Genomic DNA, 6,000 nt, shown 5'->3' with positions numbered 1-6,000 from the left:
TCCTTCCTTCCTTCCTTCCTTCCTTCCTTCCTTCCTTCCTTCCTTCTGTCTTTTGTTCTCTGTCTCTTTTTCTATCTGTCTTTCCTTTTAAAAACCATTTTGTGAAATTTCTTTCACTTTCTTTGGTACACAAATGATTTAAATATTGATGAACTCTAATTTATCTTCTTTTAAATATTTTTCTTTTGTCTTTAATGTTATATGAACAACCTATGGACAATTTCGAGTTTTAACACTTTACTCATGCTTTCTGACAGGTTATGGTTCTAGCTCTTGGATTTGGGAAACTGACGATTTTCAGTTTATTGTTACATATGATGTGATGTAAATGTTTGAATTCATGTGGCTGTCTAATTGACCCAGCAGCCAGAGCCTGTTTTTTTTTCCCATTGAATGATCTTGATATCTTGTTCAAAATCACTTCTCAGTAGCTGGACTCTGGAATGGTTTCTGCACTATTGATTCTATCCTTGCAGATTACACACATGTTTTTACAACAGTAGCAAACTGACTACCATTGCTTTGTAGCAAGCTTTGAAAAATAAATGATGGCTCCCCCACATTAATCTCTTTCTTCAAGATTATTTTGGCTGTTTGCTTGCCTTTATAGTTTCCGAGGAATTCGAAGGTTGCTATTTCCTATGAATTGACTTTGCTGTCTCCTGGGAATTTGTATCTTTAAGTGGTCACTGAAATTTTAATTGACTGTGTAGCTGATTTAAGGCTAGTTCTGGGATCTTAGCAAGACTGTCTTCCAATAGATGTTTTACCATTATTTAGATATTTTTAAGTTTCTGTAAACAATGTTTTAGCATTTTAGGTGTGTAAATTGCCATCTCTCTTAGTTAAAATAATTCATAGTTAAATTTTTCTTTTGCTGCTACAGTAAATGCAACTTCTTTAATTTTTTTTCAGGTTCCTCTTTGCAAATGCATAAAAGTGTAATTGATTCTTACATATGGACCATATGTCTTTCTACTTTGCTCAATTCATTTCTTAATTCTGGTAGTTTCTTTTTGTAGGCTGTAAAATTCTAGTCATAAGCAAATCTGCAGGTAAGGATAATATTACTATTTCCTTTACTATTCAGAGCTCTGTTAGCATGTTGGCTTGTGAAATGATACTGGAAAAGGGCCATTATCCCAAGAGAACAGCCTTTAGCATCATTTCAAAGAGCCTAGAGGAAACTGCCTCCAGCCTCTTTCGTGATGTGGCATTAGCTGTAAGATTGTTATGAATGTCTTTTACCAGGCAGAGGAAGTGCCTTCCTACTCCTAATTCAATAAGTGAATTTATTCATGAAGAGTTTTTAACATTTTTTCTTTCAGTTTTTATTACCATGCATATTTTCACTTATTCTGTAATGTTGCACATGATATTGGTTGATTCTCACTTGTAGCAACACTTTTTCACTCATGAGCTGATTCCTACTTGGTTATGTTTGTTAGCAGTTTATTTATTTTGTGTCTATATAGAGGATAATGGTCTACATATGTGTGGGACTGCGTAAGGGTATCCTGGGTCATGGTTGAGCAGGTGCCTAGAACCCCGAGACTCTGCAGACTCTGCTGCGTGGAATTCTGCGTGAGAACCGGCAGGAGTTCGGTCCCTCCCATCATGGAGGATCCTGAAAAGCAGTCACATCTCCATAGAGTCACATGGCCTCAGACCCTAGGGATTTACATACTAATGAAGGCCAGAGGGCAGAGCAAATTAAACATGCCTCCCCCAGATCCTCCCCCAATCCTCCCCCTTTCTCCCTCTCTATATAACTCGGGACTGCCCTGAGTTTTTGGGGGGTACGCCTAGATCCATCTATTATCCGCCATGACAATAAACCATTTTGGAACCAAGGACTTCCTTGTGTTACTGGGGCCTGCCACCGCCAAGGCCCTCAGGCCACTAAAACCATAGGACTTCTTCCATAATGTGGGACCCGCCACTTGCGCCGCTGTGGCGGCCTTTTTAAATTTTCCCCACACATATGGGTTTCCTTCAAAATACGTTTGTCTGCCTTTGGTACTTTGGAAGTGCTACCCTCAGAATGGCTTATGAATACTCTTTTTCTCTTCCATTTCTTTTTTCAGATGACTTTAGCTGTTTAAGTTTCTGTCACTGAACCTGAAGGTTCATTAGTTCTACTTCTGTCTTAACTAAACTGCCCTTCCACTCACCATGTAAAAATGTCAATCCAGATGCTGTGTGCTCATATGACCCATTCTCTAGTGTTAATTTCTATGCAGATTTCCCATCTGTCATCTTTTTTGTGCTTTATTACTTTAAAGTCTCTAACTTGGCTGTTTTAAACTCTAACAAATGTCTCTAAGAAATATGAAGGTTATATTGCAGAAAATCAAACTTATGCTAACTTAGAAGAATATTGAGATTGTATTATTCATTTAGTAGGCAATTTTTAAAATAATCTCTTTAGGCCATGTTAAGTAGATCTAGTCTAGAGCATTCCTTACTCTAGGGCTGGAATGGTATAGTCTTTTGGAAGTCTCAGCTGAATGCTGAATAGTTCGCTGTGACTGCTAACATCTTCAGTCTCATTCATGACAAAGGGGTAATATCTTTCCAATGGAAATTCAAGTCTTTTTTGCTAATGAGTTGCCTTTAATATCTTGAAAGTAATGGTAATGGCACATTTTTCAATCATGCATGTCCAATGTTCTTTCTGGCATTAGGTAAATAGAAAAGCATGTAGTTGGCCTACAAAGTTTCTGAAAGAGTAAGAATGACATTTTGAACAGCTGAAAATTGACTAATAAGTTAGCAATTTAGAATTCCCCAGACTGATATTAGAAATCCTTTTAACTCAAAAGAAGTCTCAAAGCATTCTACTATGTGTCACCATGTTTCAAGAACCTACTTGTATCTTGGATTTTGAGAATGAGGCAGGAATCTGAGCTTTCTATGTTCAGGCTGCAGAGACTTAATTCAGCTCTGCTATACTTTTTCTCTGGAGACACATAGAATTGATGGGTCTTGTAGGGTGTTGAGTAAGTTCAATTACAGTATCTATATTGACTTCCTAAATAATGATGAGCATAAACCAGTGGACAAACTTACATTTCTCTTAATCCAAAATGTATAAAATAGGTTGACACACTGAAAGGTAGAACCAGCTATCCACAGTAAGAGCTAACTACACTCTGCATCCCTTTCGTAGCTATACTTCTTTCCATGTTTTACTCTGCTCAAAACTCACTTTTCCCAAATAACTATACACCTACAAAAGCCATTCTCTTGTACACTGACATCCTCAGTACAATTAAAAATCTAAAATATGCCAAGGAATGTGCTTATTTATCAATGCTCTGAGATGAAAGTTGTGTTGAACTGAGACAGTGGAGATTTCTGGGGGTCTGTGTGAGTAGTGGTGATCTTGCCAGTCGCTGAGTGTTTTCTTTCCTTAATGATTACAAACATATTTCATACAAATATATTTTGCGGAATTTTTCATCATCAACTAGGTCATAGTTATTGTTTTGATTTTAAGTTTATAACGAGGGTCGGAGCTGCTTTAATCTTTCTGTTTTCTTCCTATAGACATTCTTGAATGTCTGTATAGGTACAATATAAAGGAGAAGATGTTGAAAATAGCAAGAATTTATGATAATTTCTATGTTTTATTTTCAATAAATATTTAAGCAAATGACATAAATATTTTTATTAAAATATTTTTAAAAATTCTTAACATAAATGCCAGTATATTATATAAATATTAAAAATAGGATTTAAGTTATGTATTATATTGATATATCTGTGCAATGAAGATAATAGTTTTTAAAGAGAGATCAAACTTAATTTTTACACTATATTTCCCAGTCATTTGTTCCAAATAATGTTCATTATTTCTGAAATGATATCTTACATTGAATCCCCTTTTAATAAATCTACCATTAGTTTGTAAGTATTTTTAATGAATATTTTTAGGTCTTAGGTAAGAACTCTTCTGTTATTGCAGCAAAACTATACAAATATTATAGAAGTGTGTGTGTGTGTGTGTGTGTATTCCATTCAGGGTTGTCAAATTCAAGGCAACCCAGTCTTTGTCCATTCTTGTAAGGGTCACAAACTAAGAATGTATTTGCTCCCATCCATTGCTGCATGGTATCTCTATGATGACATTGGGCAAGGCATTGCTTTATGAGTATAACAGAATATCATTAGGTATCATTTCATTGACTTTTTTTCCAGTCTTGTTTTGTTCTATCCTGCATCTATATGCTATCCTGCTCTGATTACTGGCCACAGAGGCAGTGTCAGGCATGAGCTCCCTCTCATGAGATAGATCATACATTGGACAGGTCATAGATTGGCCACTCCCTCAAGTTTGTTGCCACTATTGTCCCAGCAAGTCTTTCAAGCAGGACAGATTAAGCTACAGGTTTTCTAGCTGAGTCTTTGTCCCAGTGGCACTGCTAAAAACCTTGCCTGGCTATAGAAGACGGCCAATTCAACCAGTATCTCCACCTACTACTCCTAGTATTATCCTATTCTTTGCTAGGATAACTCTAGTGGATTCTAGTGATTTTCCATTGCACTAGATTTCTACATCGGCTCTAAATGCCCTCCAATTCCTATCATCTCAGCCAGTACTCTCTCCCTAGCACAATTGTGATGAGAAGGTCTTCATCCAGCAACATATGGGAGCAGATCGAGAGACTCACAACTAAACACTAGGTAGATCCAGGGCAACCCTTCAGAAGACGGGAAGGAAGATTATATAGGCAATTATAAGATCCAGAGGAGTTCAGAACATGGGCCACAGAATCAGCTAAGCAGGGCTCATAAGGATTACTAGAAAATAAAGTAGCAAACATGTACCCTTCATAGGTATGAGCTAGGTTCTCTGCATATATTTTATGGTTGTGTAGGTTCGTGTTCTTGTAGAACTCCCAACAATGGAAGTGGAGAGTGTCTCTTGACTCTACCTGTACTTAGGACCTTTTATCTCCTACTAGGTTACCACATCCAGCTATGATATGAGGGTTTGTGCCTGGTTTTACTGATTATATTTTGTTATGCCCTTGGAGGCCTGCTTTTTTAAAAAACGGGACATAGAAGAAGAGTTGATGGGTGGAATAGAGGAGAGGTGGAAGAAGGGACAAAGAGGACTGTAGGGGAAACTATAGTCAGAATATAATGTATAAGAGAAGAGTAAAAGTTAAAAAAAATAACTAATAAAAATGGGTAGAACTTTAAAAAAGGAATGAATTTGAGGATCACTGGTTCAAGGCCAAATTATCCTACATAGAAAACTCAGATTTTATTCGTACAATTCTAGGGAAAAATAATTGAGTACCCTAAAATATCAAGGGCTTGTTCATGTGGGTGTGCATGTGGCACATGTAGTGTGTGAGTGTACCATGTACTGAGGAATTAAGCGCAGGACCTTAGACATGACAAGTAACCTACACTGAATATCCCCTACTTTTCCACAGCCCCAATTTATTTTTCTTTCTCTTTAGTGACAGGGTTTCACTAGGTTGGGCATATTTTCCTTGAATTTTCCCTGTAGTCAGGCAGGCCTTGAACTTTAGATTCTCCTTCCTCTACCCCCTTGGCTTCTGTGGTTAGAAGAAGCACAGAATTATAACAGTCTCAGGTGCAAGGGTTGGGGGGGTTTGGGTGTAGTCCCATTGGTTAAGGTTGAAACCTTGGATTCCTTGACATCTTTCCTTTGATCTCAGAGTTCCAGTTGCAATAGTCTTTCTCAATCCCAGGGACTGTCTCTTAATTTTTTCATTCTGCTATTACTCAGGGAGCCTCAAATGCTTTTTAGTTTTGTTGGATAATTCAATCCCCATTTATGGTTTGAATAACTCATACAGCAAAGCAAATCCTAGCAGAGGCAGACAGCCCACTGCCTTAGTTCCCCTACAAGCTCTGGAGAAGTTTTGTTTTATTCTCTGCTCCTATTATTCTATTTGGGGACCTAGCCTTTCCCACTAGTAACATATAAACCGAGAAGGTATTGGGCTTTAATTTTTA

This window comes from Grammomys surdaster, unplaced genomic scaffold (genome assembly GCF_004785775.1).
Source record: "Grammomys surdaster isolate TR1022 unplaced genomic scaffold, NIH_TR_1.0 169, whole genome shotgun sequence".
NCBI classification, from domain to species: domain Eukaryota; kingdom Metazoa; phylum Chordata; class Mammalia; order Rodentia; family Muridae; genus Grammomys; species Grammomys surdaster.
The sequence above is the reverse complement of the archived record's forward strand: the minus strand, read 5'-3'. Positions refer to the sequence as shown.